The 19,234-nt window shown below is 37.9% G+C and overlaps 1 long non-coding RNA gene across 1 annotated transcript in view; it reads left to right on the forward strand.

The window, feature by feature from the left end:
• LOC125617250 overlaps positions 1–19,234 on the forward strand; it is a 79,238-nt gene that overhangs the window by 16,864 nt on the left and 43,140 nt on the right. Inside the window, exon 2 of the long non-coding RNA XR_007348183.1 lies at positions 718–791. This is a non-coding gene — a long non-coding RNA (uncharacterized LOC125617250). The remainder of the gene's footprint in view (positions 1–717; positions 792–19,234) is intronic.

Here is a 19,234-nt window from a genome sequence, read left to right on the forward strand (position 1 = left end):
TGTTATACAAAATTACATATAAGAGGTTGTGAGGGGAATGGGAAAATAAACAAGGAGAGAAATGAATTACAGTGGATGGGGTAGAGAGAGAAGATGGGAGGGGAGGGAGGGGGGATAGTTGAGGATAGGAAAGGTAGCAGAATACAACAGTTACTAATAGGGCATTATGTAAAAATGTGGATGTGTAACCGATGTGATTCTGCAATCTGTATTTGGGGTAAAATTGGGAGTTCATAACCAACTTGAATCTATTGTATGAAATATGATATGTCAATAGCTTTATAATGTTTTGAACAACCAATAAAAAATAAATTAAAAAAAACAAAATAAAAAAAAATAAATATAGAAATTTAACAAGCAAAAAAAAAAAAAAAAAGATAGCCTGAGAGTTAAACTACAGCATACTTAGTATTAATACCTCTTTTTAAATATATTTTTTAAATTAATTCTTTTTAGTTGTACATAACAACAGGATTATGTAATTTTTAATGTATTTTTATGTAATCAGCAAGAGTGGTTGTGTGTGTGTGTGTGTGTGTGTGTGTGTTAGTTCTCTGAAAATCAGAACCAATAGATCCCTGTTGCTATATATAAATATAGATATGTCTGTCTGTCTAGCTACCTATCTACCTACTACCTACTTACCTAGTGATTTATTATGGGAAATGACTCAAGCGATTATGAAGGCTGATAAGTCCCATGGTCTTCCCTTGGCAGGCTGCAGCCCCAGAGAAGCAGCTGATATGGTTCATTCTCTCAGTCTGACAGCCTGTGAGACAGGAGCCAAGTAGGTTAAGTCCCAACCCATGGGCAGGGAAGAGTGGTACCCTGGCTTAAGCAGTAAGACAGAGACAGCAAATTCTCCCTTCTGCTAACTTTTAGTACTACTTAGGCCCCCAGTGGGGAGACAATCTCATTGACTCTGTCTGCCTATTTAAATGCTAATGTCATCTGGAAACACCTGGAATTCAAACCCAGAAATGTTTTTTAGCTAAATGTCTGCACACTTGCGGGTCCAGTTAAGTTGACATATACAATTAGCCATTAGATTTGCTCATCATATTTTCCTGATTCTTTTTAATTACCCAGTATGTGGAAAAGGTAAACAGGGATAAATTAGGGAATAAATGAGACTTGAGTCACCTGGCTTGGACTTTCCAGTTTTGATCTTTTCAACTCTTGAATTTAGCCAATTCATTTCAGTAGGAGCTATAGGTTACTTATTTATAAGAGGAAACAGGCACATGCATCACCAGACTTGTCTATTATGTGTTCCAGAAGTGCTTTGAAAATCACACAGAACCAGGTACTTTAAAGTGTCATTAGTAGCTGACTGTGAAAGTCTTGAATTATAAGGGCTGGGACTAGACTGATGGACCCAAATTCTATCCCCTACTCCCTGCAGCTATATGTTCTAGGACAAATCACCTAAAAATTGCACAGGAGCTTTACTAATGCCATGAAAACTGGACACATGAGGGATGATGTTTTAGTCAGATTTTTCACTGCTGTGATAAAAATATCTGACCAGAACAATTTTATAGGGGAAAAAGTTTATTTGGGGTCTCATAGTTTCAGAGGGCTCAGTCCATAGATAGCTGGCTCCATTCCTGGGGCTTGAGGTGAGGCAGAACACCATGGTGGAAGCGTGTGGCAGAGGGAAGCAGCTCACATTATGATCAGGAAGCAAAGAGAGAGAGACTCCACTCTCCAGATACCAATATATACCCCAAAGGCAAGTCTCCAGGGATCCACCTACTCCAGCCACACCCTACCTACTGTTCTCACTCAGTAAATCCCATCAGGGGATTAATTCACTGATTGGGTGAAGGCTCTCATAACCCCATCATTTCTCCTCTGAACCTTCTTGCATTATCTCTCACATGAGCTTTGTGGGACACCTCACATCCAAAACATAATAGACAATAAAATCTTTAATGCAATGTCAATCAGTTTTTCCCAATTTGACCTATAAGGTGCAGAAGGCTTTCCCCAATGGCAGATGGTTGTTCAAGATTGAAAACAACAGATATTGCAGGACCAGTCCTAGCACAGAGTGGCAGTGCAGAGAGAGGAGTGGGAAGCATTGTTTCAAGAGTTAAGGAAGTACTTAAAACAAGGCAAGAAGAACCTAACAGAGGTGGGGGAGGTGGCATAGCAAGTAAAGAACCAGTCTTTTGAGGAGTAAGTGGTTCAGTACCTAGTGGGATGCAGTATGGAGAGCAGCAACTGCAGAGGAAGCCTGAGCACTAAATGCTGATGGCCTTCATATGATGGCTAATAATTTTTTACTAATTTGCACTCAAGGGTGGAGGCTGCTGCAGGGCCTGGGTCACCCACTGTGCTGGCATTCTGTGCTGCTTGCTGTGGTTGAGGTTTGCTGCTTCAGAGAAGTGTCGCTGCTATAAGCAAATCTATGTGCGTTATATCTGGTAGATTTCTGGGCACTTCCACATGTTCCAAATGTGTAAAGGACTATCTGCTTGTGACAGTGTTCTAAGCTGGCCTTGACCACGATCCAGACATGTGTGAGCAGGGAAACAGTGTCCAGTGAAGGAGGCAGATCTTGGATGCCTGAAGACCTTGTTTGCTAGAACACTCCACCAGTATTCTAGTCTTTACCCAACCCCGGACACAAAGACCACCTCCAAGATGAGGTTGTCACCTCCACTGTAGATGGGATAAAGGACATTTTGTGGCACCTCAGCATGAGGGTCTTACTGCTGGTTTTCAGACAGCTGCTGTCTGAGGAGCTCCATCCCAGGCAGTTTTTACTTCTCTGAAAGGCAGCAAACTGCAACTCTGAGATGGCTCTGCAAAGAGCCGGGTGTACATCAGAACATGTTCCAGGCTTTCATAATCGCTCCATTGGTTTACCTTCAAAGGTGTCTGGAACCCCCCTGATGTACAAGACCCTAGAGGCAATGCCAAAACTTGACCCCACTCCACTTTCCAGGAGCTATCACTTGAGTAGGGAGGAAGCTGCACCATTGGAGCAGTTAAATAACGACTGGAGAGGAAAGCTTTGCTGGGTATCTGTGGAAGAGGTACTGAGAGAGGACAGGCTGGTAGAACTCAAAGAGGAGAGAGAAGAAACTCTGAACCATGATGGGCAGGGCTGGTTTCTTGGAGGAGGTGAAGTGACAGAAGTGAATGAATGGATTAATAAGAAAGAACACTTGAGCAAGTGGACATCAGCAGAAGGCCCAAGGCATGGGGCAAGCCTCTGCCCACCCGCTTGTGGCTCTCCAGGAGTTCTGGGTCCTCCTCCTGAAAGAAAAGTGACCACAACACTCGGAGCAACCAAAAGATCTTTATTGCAGCAGTGCAACAAAGAGAAAAGAAAGGAGGAAAGAAGGAGAGAGAGAGAGAAAAGAGAAGAGGAGAGATGAAGAGGGAGAGAGAGAGTGCGCGCAAGGAAGACAAAGAGAGCAAGAGAGAGAGAGGCCTGGCAAGAGGGAGTTTTTATAGCCCAAATCTAATGGGGCCTCTGGGTCTGCAAGCTGCCTTGTTGGCCCAAGGGGGGGTTAAGTGTTCAGCCTTGAGCAGGGTTGAATGTTCAGACTTGAGGCAAACAGGTGATAAAGGACCAGATAGAGGGGGGTTTGAGTGCGTGGGCTATCTTGCAGCCAACATCTGTTCAGCCTGCCCTGCACCCAACACCTCCTATCTGCCCACTGTACCCTGCTCTTCTGGCTTAAATATTCTGGATTCTTTGCCTTCTGTTTGGCTGCTTGACTCAGGATTGTTATTCTAAACATTCACAACTTGGGACAATTTTGTCCCAAATCCCTGTCTCCATCAGTGGTCAGTCCTGGTTGTCACAATTGCAAAGCAGTGTTACTGGCATCTACTGGGTTGAGGTCAAGATGCTGTTCAATAACCGAAAATTCAAAGAATAATTGCATTTATTTTTGGAAAATATAAACATAAGTATCCAGTCCAAAATGTCAGTAGACTCAAGATTGAGAAGTCCTGGGATTATTCTCTTCAACCTTCGGCCTCCCATCCTCATTGAAAAAGAATGCTTAATTGTAAATTTTCTTCAAATTAAGCATTATCCTCAGACATAAAAATTTAATATTTATGTTGGAATCTGGGCACTAAGGGCTCAGCTTTGAGGATCACACCAAAAGTCCTCCCTTGCTCACCTCTCCAGAGAGATGGAGGTCAGACAGGCAACAGAATCACAAATTGCAGAGGGCAAAGAAGGAAGAGAAAGAAGGCCTGGATGGTGGTCTACACATTAGAGTCCCTGTAGGATTGTTTGAAAGGATGTTTCTGCTAAGTCACAGAAATGGAAATGCTTTTATAAAAAGGTAAGAAGAAAAACAGTGATTAGAATTCAGAGACAGAAAAAATGTGGGAATTACTTGGCTAGGGCTGCTGTAACAAATTGCCACAAATTGGATGACTCAAACAACGGGAATGCTTGGCTCACAGCTCAGGAGGGCTGAAGTCAAACAGGCCTTCCTTCAGAGGGCTGTGCAGAAGAGGCTGGTGCAGGCCCCCTCCTGGCTGCTAGTGGTTTGCTGGCAATCCCAGGCATGGAGGTCTCACCTGGCTCTCTGCTTTAGTTATCACTGGGCATGCTTTCTGGGTGTGCATGTCTTTATGTCCAAAGTCACACTTTCTTTTTTTTTTTTTTTTATAATTTGCATTTTTATTTTTTTTTATTTTTATTTTTTTTTAATTTTTTATTGTGGGTTGTTCAAAACATTACAAATTTCTTGACATATCATATTCCACACTTTCTACATGAACAGCGTAGTATCTGACGAAGGCTCACCTTAACAACCTCAGGTTAACTAATCACCTCCATGAAGACACAACTTCCAATTAAGGTCATGTTCTGAGGTACTGGGGGTTAGGATTTCAACATATAAGTTTGTGGGGAGACATGATTCAACCCAGAACAACATGTTGATTACCTGACCTTCCCATAAACTTCCAAAGCACTCATTTTGCACTTGGAACCATAATAGAATCCATGACATCTGCCTTTCTGTAGGAATTTGTATTCTAGAATAATCCCTCCATAGAGTCGTGAACTCCATCAAGGGATGGGTTGGGACAAATAAACATGCAGAGAGATTTTATGGAAATTGAGCATAAAACGAATACTTAAATGCTTTGAAAATTTAAAGTGCTGTAAATGCTATTTTGAATTCTAAAAAATGTTTATATACATATATAGAACAAGAAAAACAATCAGTCAAGTTACTTTGTTGACAGTTCCTGCCAGGATTCTTGTATTTCTTCTCCAGTTGAGGAGAAACAAAACTTATACTTGAGTTTGAGATAACCGAATTACCCATGTGGCCTGCATTTTATTTTTCCTCTCTTACTTTATTTTACTTTATTATATTCTGTTTGATGTTCATCTCCTGACAGAGTGGCAATCAGAGGGGAGAAAATCTTTTTATGTAGATAAAAATCTGTGATGGTTGGAGTTGCTGGAGGAAGGGAAAAAAAAAGAAATGAAACTGCGCCAATAAACACCAAATGCCTTTTGAAATAATTTATCTAATCACTTCCAGATCTCACTGACAGTTTTTAGAGATAAAACTTTATAAAATACATTACTCTTTTGATATTTCTGTGTGGAACTTTGATCTATGAATTCATTTTATTTCATCTCCTTGCCTTGGATCTGGCTTGTGTTATTTTCTCTGCATCTACCAGAGCCCACCAACCCCAGACAGGGGCTGTTTGGGGTTTTTATATACCCACCTACACTTTGTATGTGACAGTGTTGTGGATGCTGAGCTTGTGAAGGTCAAATGAACTCATAGCTTATTGGATTTGATTGATAGATTTCCAGACTCACAGAATGTGATTAGTGAAAATGATGATCAACATTTATACCCAAGCCCAGACTCATATTTTGCAGCTTTTATCAACCTTCTCCACTCTGGCTATCATCTCAGAGCATTTTTCCAGTACCGCCCTGACCAGCTGATGCCTGAGTGGGGTAGGAACATGGAGCAAAGTGAAGAGCATAGCTTTGTCCTGTCACCTTTGTTCTAACTAACAGTTTGGATTTGGGATAGGGGAAAGGGAAGAGGATAAGGTTGAAAGAAGATGGGAAAATGAAGTAGACATAACATCTAGAAATTTTATTTTGTGCTCCAACATGAGCAGCAGAAATAACATGTTACACAAACTCTTGTAAATCTGAGCCTCTTTGTGGTCTTGAGCTCTGTTCGTCTGTCTTCTCTTGGTACTCTGTGCTTGATGGCTACAGAAAACAGGGTAAAGTCAAATATTTCCAGGTACAGTGAATGATTCTTTTGGAAATATGCTTATCATCTCTCTACTGCTACTTAAACATGAAAGAACCCAAATTTAGAAGAAAACTAATGTCTAAAATTAACCACATGGACTAGTGGAAAAGTATATGTTAGGTGGAATCCAAAGACATACATTTTTTTTTCTTGCATCTCTTCATCTACTAAATACCTCCTCTCTTCCATAGTAGTCATGAAGAGGACTAGAATATTTGTACCAAAATATAAAAGACAGGATCTCTGCAGTCAAATAATTTTTAGTAGACTAAAGGAAATACATAAGTAAGCATATATTTAGAGTACATTGTGTTAAATTACTATACAGGTTCTATGAACATATTGGAGAGTAAGAACCCAAATCTGTTTAAAGGCATAAGGGAAGATGTTGCAGAAAAGAAGTGTTGGAGCTGAGATTTGAAGATTATATAAATTTTCCAGGTTCTTTAAGGCTGGAGAAAGCATTCAGTGAACTATAAGTAGATTCACCTGAAATGTGAACTGAAAGCACTGGAGAAAAGGTCGGTTGTCTCATCCTCTTTAGCTCTTCAGGCTAATGAAGGGTCTTTTTACCCAACCAGTCGTTCTAAATTTTACCAGGGAAATGAATTATCATTAGTGAATAATATGTAGGAAAGTAGCATTCCCAAATTTGCATATTCAAATCATTACCCTAACAGCAATGGTATAGAGGATGACTTGGAAGATGAGATGCTTAGACCATTAATAACCATTTGATTAATGTCTGGAATCTAGGTGGACAAACAACGCTGTCTGGTAACTCTTAGGCTTACAGAGGAGAGAGGACCAAGGCGAGCTGGAAGGGAACCTTGGCATTCAGAGTCATCCTGGCCTCTCCATGGCCAAGCCTACTGGAAACTACTTAATTGGCTGCCCCAACTGTTTCTTTTTCAAGTTCCCTGTGTGATGGGATCAGATATGTTGTTCTATGGGCATCACAGCTGGCTCATAAAGATTCCTTTCTGCAGGAAACCAATTTAGCCACTAGCCTCTTCTGTCTTATCTTCCTATTGCCTTTTCACTCTCTAATCACAATCTGTTTTCCAACTAATTAGTGTTGGGACAACTGAGCCCTGAACCTCAACTTGAAAATGTTGGTGTCATGGGGAGAGAGCACTTAATCAAATGACTTGTGATTATTCAACAGAGACTCTCTCTGATTAAGACTGCCACTCTTTCTGAGGCCATGGTCTTCCCTCAATAATTGTCTTTCTTGACAGGCTCTGCTATGGCAAGGTCGCCATGGGTGCAGATATGCCAATAAAATGAGGAGACCTGCCTTTGCATTGAAATCAAAGTATTTTTAAGTAGTTTCCTATTGGCTACTAATTATTTAACATATCAGTCTCTTGCTATAGAAATGATTAAACAACTTTATAGGACAGTTTTTCTCATTATCATGCATTCTTCAGTCATCAAAAAATTATGACAGGTTTCATTGGGTTAAAATATTTATATTTATATTTCCTCAATTTTGAATATTTTTCATCAGAAAAGACATTTTATATGTATATGTATACACACACATATATATATACATATATACATATATAATGATATGTGATGATACACACACACAAAAATATATGGATTTATGGCAGGGTTTGGTTGGCATTGAATTCTGCAGTCACTGTGTGATTTCAAACAAAGTCTTGATGCCATCCTTTAATAAACAAAGTTAATATATGTTTCAAGCTAAACCACAGTTGTTCAACAGAAATCAGAGTGATGATTCTACTAATGAGTCTCAAAATCTGCACTTGCTGATTAAACTTCAATAACTTTAGTTACGGCTCAGTTGGCATGGTTCTCTTCCTCTGTAGACTCTACGGGGACACCGTGCAGGGAGTGGGTGCCCTCCAGGCCACAGTTTCTGACAGATGATTGTCAAAACAGATAGTGTTTTTTTTCCATCAGACCTTGCAAGCTTTCTAATTCTTTCCATTTACATGTGATGATGAAGTTTAGATTTGGTTCCTCTAGTGCAAGTTCAAACATGTTAACCTCATTTGATGAAATATTGATTATCTAGTTCCCAAATGGCAGCATTTCCAGACCAGACAAGTGTTGTGCTCTAGGCAGTGGAGAACTGTGTCTTTCCCCATATAAGCACAGGCCCAGGGCATTCAAATCGAAGGGCTCTTTCTAAGTTGTATCTAAAGTTATCGCAGGCAGGGTAAGTAATAGAAGTGGCGGGAAGTGTTTGCTGGTGACACTGGGGGCTTTGGTAATAGGCAGATGTGATTCACTTTCTAGCTCCGGTCCTCACTGGCTCTGTGACCTTGGACTATGAATTGATTTACTCTTGGCTTCAGTTTTATTCTCAGCAGGTAGGAACAACAAGCCTACTTTGCAGTACTTGGGTGAGGATGAGATACTGTGTATAAAGTGTGTGGCACGAGCTGCCCCAGCTCCTTGTGGGTGTGCAATGAGCAGTAGCTAGTTCTACTGTCATGTAACTGATCTGACGCAGGAGATGAGGGGCTCTGTACCCCTGACACTGTGCTGACTCCTATCCTGAATCCCCAGTGCACCACCTGGCTGGACTTGAGTCGCTCACTGTATGCATGCCAGGCATCCCGGGGAATCCCAGCACAACTCTGCTTCATTTTCCCTCACTTTGATGAAGACCTAGATTCTTATGCCTGGGGGATAGCTGCCTGCTGACAAGGTCACATCAGAACATGAAATGTGATTGACAATAGCCCTGTTTCTAAACCTTCTGGCTCTAGAAATAAGAAAGGAGACAGTGAATATTTAAATAGATTTACTTCTAAAGTCTTCCTTCCAAATCTTCTCGGGTTGCAGGCTCCTGGAAAGAAGGTTCTGGTGTTCTCAGGAGAAGCTGAAATAAGACAAATTCAAGAAGAGTGGGTGATGGCAAGGCCCCAGAGAAAAATTCAGAGACTTATTCCCTGCATTTACTCAAAGCTGATGATAGTATTTAGAGCCTCCCTCCTCTTTCTTTATATTCTACTCAAACTAACATATTTATGGAACTCCAAGTTGGTCAGACATCTTCATGTTTTCTTAATTGTGATAATTTTACTCTTTTGGCCCCAAAATGCTTTTGTCTCCTTATCAACCTAAATAATCATATTTATCAGGAGTCCTGAAGCTATACGGACTCATTTACAGGTCTGGTACCTGTTAGACCAGGACACAAAGAAAAGACCACTGATTCCAATTAAAATCAAATTAAAGCAAGCTTATTATTTCGACCATCCGGGCTGCCTCTCCCTACAAAAACCAAGGGAACAAGACAGCCCTGCAGCTTTGTGGCAGCCCAGCTTTATAACCCAGAAAGTTACACAAAGGGGGGTTACAGATAACTAAACTCTGTGGAGCATAACACAAAGGCTAGCTTATATTTTTGCTGGCCCGACATCAACATCAGAATTTATGAAGGTCATTAGCGCTTCAGAGAGGGTTGTCATCTGGTCAGGGAAAGCCAGGCATGGGTGAGTTCAAGGCATAGGCAGGCATTCCAAGCAAGTTCAGAATTTGCAGTAATTTATATAGTAAAGCCATAATTAGCTTTTTATGCCTTTGTGGTGAGATGGCTCCCAATTTTAAGGAGGGAATCAGACTGGGTTTATCAGTAACATTATGTTAAAATTTAACAAGCCTACTAAGTGCTGAATAAATATTAGCCATTCTTTTTCTTTTTATATTACATCAGACATACCTACAGTGTGATCTTTCCTGACAAGTTATCTTTGACCTTCCATTATCTTCTCCTTACCTCTGTCTCTTGTTAAAGCTATACTAACATCACCTTAGAGGCTTGTAAAAATGTACTTCTGTGGGTGCCATCACTGTGGAATTCAGCCATCCTCAAGGACATAGAAGTTATCTTTTCCCACCCTATATTCTGGACTCAGGACAGCTCAGAACAATAGCTTCTTCAATAAATATCAGTTGAATAAATGATACACATATCCAGGTGATCAACAATAACAATGACTACAGCAATAGCAACACCAAGTAGATGACATAAAGCATATGTACCAGAGGAACTGAAGGAATGCTGAGGTATTGTGGGAAACTTTCTTAGCAAGGGAGAGGCTTTAGTTGCTTTCAGAACACAATAGTTGTTACAGAGTTTAAGAGAAAAAGAAGGTGTAAATTCTGGGTGCAGGTAATTGTTTGGTTAATCTTGAAAACTGGGGTGGTATGTTCAAAGGAGCAAGAATTGACATGGGTTGCTAGAACAGAGAGTTCTTTGCACAACTGTAATAACAAATCTAAGGTGTGGATTCACTTACTGGAGATCCTGAGTATTGAGTTAAAAAGTTTGCAAACAGGGAAGCTTTGAAAGTTTTTCAGTTGGAAGTAGCATGTTGAAATTGTCTTTTTTAAAAAAGTAAATTGCATCTACTTCAGTAGCTTTCCATAAGAAGGCTGACTTACATTCCAATAATTACAGGAATGTTCTGTAAAATAATGGCAGGGAGGTCATGATGGTGCTGGTGTGTTATAAAAAAAAAAGGTTCATTTCACTGATGGTAGTTGTTGTTGCTATTGTTATTAATTATTATTATTTTTCCAAATATTGAAGAATTATCAAGACAATATGGTCACTTATGGATTGTTTCAAAGGTGTGTGTTTGTTTAATGTTGCTATTTATCACAGGTATTGTTGCTGCAAGTATTTTTCTAATTTGCAAATACTCTTACTGCCAATGATTTCCTATACAACATTATAGTGAAGTAAGGCTCAGCAATTCAAGTACTGTTTGAGGTCCTAAATTTAGGTTGCTGCGAGTAGCAAACAGCAATGTCCATGATAAGCTGCACAATATGTGCCAGTCATTGTATGATGATTCACAGGAATTATCACATTTATTTATAAAAATACCGTTAAGTAGTTATTAATATATTTCTCCACTTAACATAAGAAGGAAGGCACCAAATTCTATTTTTTTGAACCCAAGGGTGCTTAGCCACTAAGCAACATCTTTAGTCTTTTAGTCTTTTTCATTTTTTAAATTTTGAGACAGCATCTTATTAAGTTGCATAGGGTTTTGCTAAATTACTAAGGCTAGCCTCAAATTTAAAATCTGTGCTCAGCTTCAGGTACTGAATTCTTGAGAGCTTCTCAACTCACCTGATTTCTAAGAGAATAATAAAAATGAATTCTTGTTGCTTTAATTTGTATCATTTTTTTTGTGAATTTGTGCATTGGTCTTTTTCCCCTAATAAATAACTTCTTAGAATACTTCTAGATTAAACATTTTAGGATTTTATGATTAATGAAGCAATTGCCCTTAGACCATTCTGGAGAGTGATTCTTGAGAATGATGGGTCATTGAATGACAAGTCAAAAAAGTATTTATAAAATTTAAGCTGTTTTATCTACAGATTAAAGCCAAAGAGTCCAGACTTGGCTGTAAGCGTTTGTACCTGACTTTTTGATTAAGGGATATCCATGAGATTCCAGGAAGAAAGGCTGATGAGGAAGAAAAGTTTGCATCCGTTGTCCATGGAAGGAAGTGAGGCTGAAACCAGAAGGCAACACTCACCCCACAGTTCCATCACCTCAGACCAACACCCGTGTCTTATGTCTAGTGTGAAATAGAGTAGGTAAAGGGGGAGACTTTTGCATAGACTGTGAACTACATGATTGAGAAGAGAAAGTACAGAAGTGTCTGTGAGAGAATTCTCTATTGATTTCTCCTTTGATGATATTTAGAGACTCAGAGAAATTGCCTAAATTCCTTGCACCATAGGTTCTGTTCTATAGCAAAAATTCCTCTAAAACTATGAATTATTGTTAGCTTAGTTTAAAGTTACTATTATAATCATCCCTTAGGGTAAAATAAAGAAGTGATGATGCTTAGTTTTAAATCAATAGATCTTACAGAATACATGGGTTTTCATCTATAACTTACATAGGTAGAAGACTGCTAATTTATTAAGCTCTTTAGAAAACTGAATGACAACTTTACCATATACTTCATTGAGTGAAAATCAGCTTAATGTCATCAGAAGAGAATAGGAAACAGATTAGAGAATAGCAAAACATGTTTCCTTCTGAAAGGTTGGATGCCAGGATAATCTAGCTTGTTTTTCCAAACATAGCAGATCAAAAAGACTGGAGAATCTGTTGGAAACAGATGTTCTTGGAAACAATGGCATCTGAAAGCTGATTTCCTTGAGGGAAGCAAAATGATGAAGGAATTAATTAGTTCAAAAATCATATTGGGAGAATTTAAAATGATATTATGTTACAAAAACATAAAAAAAAATGCAAAGCAAAAAATCTAATGAAGGATGTGCAAGTTCTCTATACCACAGTCACTCAAATTATGGTTCCAGGGCAGAGCCAGTCTATTGTTTGGTTTCTTGCAGTTAGGGATAAATACAGAAATAATATTTAGAAAATTCTATGCTGATTTGACATCTATATAATGTTCGGTTCTATGATCAATGGATTTGATTCACTGAGATGTGACACAGGCTATGACCTAATCATACTTTGTAGTTGTTTCATTTAGTTTGGGATACTATAACACTGGGTAACCTAAGAAACTAACACTTCTCATAGCCTTGGAGGCTGGGAGGTCATGGCCTTGACCAGAACATACACTGTCTGGTGAGGGTGCTCATCTGGGTTTGAAGACAGTCTTTTCTTTATGTTCTCATATGAAGGAAAGAGAAGGACCTTAGGTATACTCCTCTTTTATAAGAGGCATTAATCCCACTATTAGTGCTTCAATCTAACTTAATCAATCCCTAATTGTCTCCCAAAGGGCCCAATTCTATATGCCATCACACTGGAGATTAGGTTATTGACATGGTTTTGAAGGACATAGACATTCAGTCCATACCAGTAGTCATGACTATATTGGCCTTCAATAAAATAGAAAATCAAACTTACTCTGAATTGAAGATATAAAGTCTAAAAAACTTTATTGAAACAAGTTAAGAAGATCTGAATAAGAGCATAAACTGTGTTCATGTATTAGAAGAGTCAATATTTTGAAGATGCCAATTCTTCCCTAAATTAATGTATATAGTCAATGCAACTCTAAATGAGATCTTGGTAGATTTTTTTTTTTTATGAAAGTGGAGAGGGAGAAAAATTTGACAAGCTGCATCTTGAATTGATATGGACTAAAATTAACCAAGGCAATATAAAAGCAGAAACAGAAAGCTTGAAGACTTTAAATATCAGCTACCAATACCTAGTATAAAGGTAAATAAATTAAAAAGTTGATATTAAGAGAAGGATAGATGATATAATAATGGAACAAAATCTGTTGAGAAACAGATTCCAAACATTATGGTTACCTAATTATAAAAAAGGTGATGACCCACGGCCCTGAAGAAGAGATCATCTTTTCCTTAAGTATTGCTAGGCCCTTTGATTTCAAGGAAAAAAAATAATTAGCTTGAGCCCTACTTCACACCACAAGTAAGAATCAATTCTAGCTTTGACTGTAGATCCAAATATGAAAATTAATACAATAAAGCTTTTTGATAAAATCAGGGGAATATATTTATAAACTTTTGATCAACACATATTTCTTAAACGAGGTACAAGAAGTGTCAATAATAAAAGAAAACTTTGATAAAGTTATCTATATTAAAATTAAGAGATTTTGTTCATAAAACTGAGAGTGAAAAGGAAACTCCCACAATGGAATAAAATATTTACAATACATATATTCAACAAAGGGCTCCTACTCATCAAATATACATATACATACACACACATTTATTTTCATGTATGTATATATGTATGTGTATATATATATATATATACACACACACACACACACACACACACACACACACACACATTCTCCTAGGAACAAATAACAAAATAATTGGCAATGCAATCAAAACTGGGCAAACATCTAAAATAGATAGTCCATGAAAGATACTATCCAAATGGTCAATAGATTAATGAAAAAGTATATAACTTCATGACTCAGCATTAAAATTCAAATTCACATTGAGATTAAAATCACACTGAAATACTACTGTATAGCCAGCAGAAAGACTAAAATGAGAAAGGTAAAATCTCAAGTGTTGGCAACTTTGGGAGAAACTGGAATGTTAACAACACATTGCTAGTGGAAGTGTGAGGCTAGCAAAACTGGTTGTGTCTATTAATGTTAAACATAAGCAACCTACAAGAATAAGAAATTCGTGCATATTTTATTAAAAGACATCTACTAGAATGCTCATAGCCACATTGAATCCCAAACTGGAAACCCACAATAACTAGCAAGAGTAGCACAGAAAAACAAATGGTGGCACCTTCACACACTGGAGTTTTATACAGCCATGACAATGAATAATCTACAATAACATCTAATAATTTTGAAGCATTTCACAAATATATTCTCAGACAAAATAAGTCTGACATAAACCAGCACACATTTCAATTGAGCAAATAGAGAGAGAGAGAGAGAGAGAGAGAGAGAGAGAGAGATTGATTTCAGGTTACTCAGTGCAGCTTAGAGGCAAAAGATTAGAGGCTAGTAAGTCAAGTCAGACTTTAGATCCTGAAGTTTCCTGAAGTTGCACTAATGCTCTGAATTCACGGAAAGTGTTATAAGGGTCATGCTCCCTTTAAAAAGGGAGGTATAAAATGATAGCTCCTTCAGTGTTCCAGCCGTATTTTCTATATAAACCTGGTATATACACCCAGCGATACAGAAGAAAAGGCAGCGGGAAGCAACTGTCAAATATAGGGAACATAAAATGGCCCAGCAGTTCTAGAATTCCCAGCTTGAATCTCTTTCATCCAAGAAAATACACTGTGACTCAGGCCAAGGAAACACTGGAGGGTCTGCTATTGATGGTTTATAATAAGCTGGAGGCCACAGGATCTAAGGGGATCATTGGCAGCTCACATTGAGGTGCCCCATGTGAAGCCATATACTCTAAAATGTGAGTTATTTTTGTTCCTATACTTAGTATTCCAGCTGACATAAATGGGCAATGTACAGCTTTATGCTGTTACCTGAAAGTAATAAATATGTTAATTCAGTTTAGAATAGGTACTGGGATTACAGTTCATTATGTCCAAAAATAAAATCAATGCATGGGCCAGGCTGAGAGATACAGTCCTGTGGCTTAAAAAATTACAGATGATGAGAACCTGCCTTACTTAGGGTTATGAAGTGGGTGAAGGTGGTCTATTTGAAGGTTTTTACTTCCACCTTTTTCTTTGGAGTGCTTTGCTTGGTCCATTACGATTAAGACATTCTTTTGTTAGATATTCAGTTTCCTTTGGGAAACATCATGTATTAGCTGCAGGTTAATTTTTCCTAGATAGATACATATTTATATCATCATCTTTTTAAAAAATTTTTTTTTAGTTGTTAATGGACCTTCATTTTATTTATTTATATGTGGTGCTGAGAATTGAACCCGGTGCCTCACACATGCTAGGCAAGCACTCTACCACTGAGCCACTACCCCAGCCCTATAACACCATCTTTCATGATAATTTTATACTCATTGATTTAATTGCTTGTTCACTCTTTTGGTAGTTATTTATTCACAAATTGCATGGTTGACCAATGACCATGTGTTGGAGGTGAAGGAGAATTGGAGATGGCTAGCAAACAGTCCTTGTCTTCAAGGAGAATGAGCACAAATATAAAAAAGCAGTATAAGGGCAGCATGCAGTATCATAAAGGGCTGGTAATGGAGAGAATGGACATGTACTTTCAGAGAGGTTAAACAAGGACACAGAGCAATCATTGTCTTCTAACAGATCCATAAAGAGGGAAAACTCGGGGAGAAAGGGGGTGAAATGAAGAAAGCCCCAACTGGAGGAAATAAGATGAACAACTTGTGAGTACACATGGGGTCAGCAAGTCATCAGGATCAAAGAGAATGAGGGAGTGAAGTTCAGATTCAACTGAGAATATCAGATTTGAGAACATGTGGCTGGGGGGGGTGCATTCTTTGATGACTTTGAACTGAAAAGAGAGGGAGAAATGGCTAGACATATCCCCATCATTCAAATGTCAGTTACTTGAAGGTGGGATCTCCTGTAATCCTAGTGCCTACAACAGGAGGCTCATAGGAAGCATTAATAATATTTTGGATATGATAGTGAATGCACTGAAAGTATGCCAGCTGTTCATTTAAGAAATCTATTTGCTTCCTGAATATGTGATGCATGCAAGTGATATGTGAAAATCCAAAATGTTTGTAAGATTATACATTGAGAGCTGGGGTATGGCTCAGCAATAGAGTGCTCACATAGCATGAGAGGTTCAATCCTCAGCACCACATAAAAATAAATAAAAATAAAGGTATTTGTCAAATTAAAACTAAAAAAATATTAAAATAACATTATACATTGAAATGAAAGTGTTCTCTTTCCTATCCTGAAAACTATCTCTTCAACGTTTAATTCCCCTTTACCAGGCAACTGTAATTACCTGCAGAGAGTCCTGTGTTTGTGTCACCACAATTTTATATGCACATTTCCTACATAACAAGTAGGAAACAAACAATCACATTCTGTATACAAGGTTCTACAGGGTGCTTCTGTATTTACTTATATTATTATTTCTCATTATTAATGATTATTTCTCATTATTACATATAATAATATTCTGTCTCATTCCTTTTTAACCATTGCCTATTATTGCTTTGAGTGGAAGCAGTATTGTTTATTTAAATACCACTCTAAACATAGAAATTTTGACATTTTCAATCTTTTCCTAGTTAAGAAACAAAAACAAAAACAAAACATGGCAATGACCTCCTTTATAACGAGTATGTAGGACATATCTATTGTAGTATTTTTTTTCTTTGTAAAATAGTATCATGAAATATGTAAACATAGGAGGAAATATGAAGAATCACAACAAAAGTCTTCATGTTCACCTACAGCCAAAAATAGTACAACATGAATAACATGGTTTAACTCCATATATAGCCCTCTCCAATTCCACACCTGTTTCAGTCAGCTTTTTTGCTATGACTAAAAGACTGACCAGAACAATTTTAGAGGAGGAAAAGTTTATTTAGGGGCTCATAGTTTTAGAGGTCTCAGTCCATAGACAGCCAGCTCCATTCCTTGAGTTTGAGGTGAGACAGACATCATGGTGGAAGCGTATGGCAGAGGGAAGTAGCTCCCATGATAATCAGACAGCAGAGAGAGAGACTCCACTTGTTAGGTACAAATATATACCCCAAAGCCATGGTCCCATCACTTCCAGCCATACTCTACCCATCTTCAGTTACCACCCTGTTATCCCATCAAGTGATTAATTCACTGATTGGGTAAACGCTCTCATGATTCAATCAGTTCTCCTCCAAACCTTCTTCCATAGTCTAACACGTGAGCTTCTGGGGGACACCTCACATCCAAACCATAAGAATACCTCTTCTCCTTTAGGTGATCATCAGCTTACTTATTGCCAGGGCTAAGTAATTGTACACATATTTCAGAGTCTTTTGTACTTCTTCTTTTTAAGAAATCAAAACTCATAACTTTGCCCACGTCATGTTACATTGTCAGTGTTATTAATTTATAAGAGCACTTGATATGTCACTGAAATCAGCTCCTTGTGTAGAAAGACAAAAGGAGAATTTGTGGCGAACAGGGTAGCTCTCTCCTGCTTGCCTGGTAATGAGCCAGAGACTCCTCTTCTCCCTAATAATTTAGGCTGGACTTAAGTTTCCACTTCCGACAAGATTAGGAAGAGGTGCAAGCAGTTTGCCTCCCCATGAGTGATGTACAATTCTACTGAGCAGCTTGGATTTGCATGTTTGCTCTCCTGCTTTCCTTATAAAATGGAAGAGCAACTAGGAAGCAAAGAGAGTCTAATAACTCCTATTATCTCCACAAAGAGAATTCATTTGCATCTGACTCTAGGATACCTGCCTCCAATTGTCAAAAAAAGTAATTATGCAATTTGCTGAAAGGGTCGCCAAAAGATGTATGCAATGCTAGTCCTGAGCTTTCTGCATTATGATCTGTGATATGTGTTGTGCTTAGTTTCTTTCTGGTTTGGCATTTGTTGGTTGACTTTGTCTTTCGCCCTGAGAAATGTTCTGAATTTTTAGTATCTCATTTTATTTCTAAAATGATTAAAATTATATGATTGTACTGGCAAGTAGAAAGTAGTGTCTTTTTTCTGAACTCAAAATAACTTCTTACATATTGCTACACACAATGTATGATCATTATCTCAGGTTGATTTCTCCAAATATATAGTTTAATCCCACTGATTTCCTCTTAGGCAATTTAACATCTCAGTAATAATCCATAGAGACATGTCATTCTCCATTTTTAACTCTAGTGTGTGGTTTTATAAATTCTGTCTTCAAAACAGGAAGCATCATGTGCTCTAGCTGTTGGTTGAAATAGAATTAAGTGAACTTTTAGGTTAATTATTTGTAGGATATACATTTCTATCTTATTGAAACATTCTGTTATTTGAATTTAAAACATAGCAAGAACAAACTGAAAAAAAATATGTATATAAACCTTCCATATACTTATTATTTGGCTGCAACTATCAGCAATTATAACCCCTCTTATTCCTTCTTTACTGTTGCATTATAACCTATTACCCCCACCTCTTCCAGCCATACCCTACCCAGTTATCAGTTAATCTAATTAGTGATTAGTTCATCACGGGGGCCAATGTATCTGTATCAATGTTATGGTTTCTAGGACTTGTGCTTTCCTTAGAAAGGCTTTTCCACTCTGAAATTATTAAAAATTATTCTTCATGATTTTTCTACCATATTTGTGGTACTATTTTACAAATTTAAAAGTTGTTAATATTATTTATAGTATTTATCTTAGACTAAGGTGTAATGAGCATATCCTATTTATTTTCTTCAGTTTGCCTTTTAAAAATCATTTCAATATCACTTATTAAATAATTCATATTTTCATTAATGATTTGAAATGACAAATTGATCATATATTA

This window comes from Marmota marmota, unplaced genomic scaffold (genome assembly GCF_001458135.2).
Source record: "Marmota marmota marmota unplaced genomic scaffold, marMar, whole genome shotgun sequence".
In the NCBI taxonomy this organism is placed as follows: Eukaryota; Metazoa; Chordata; class Mammalia; order Rodentia; family Sciuridae; genus Marmota; species Marmota marmota.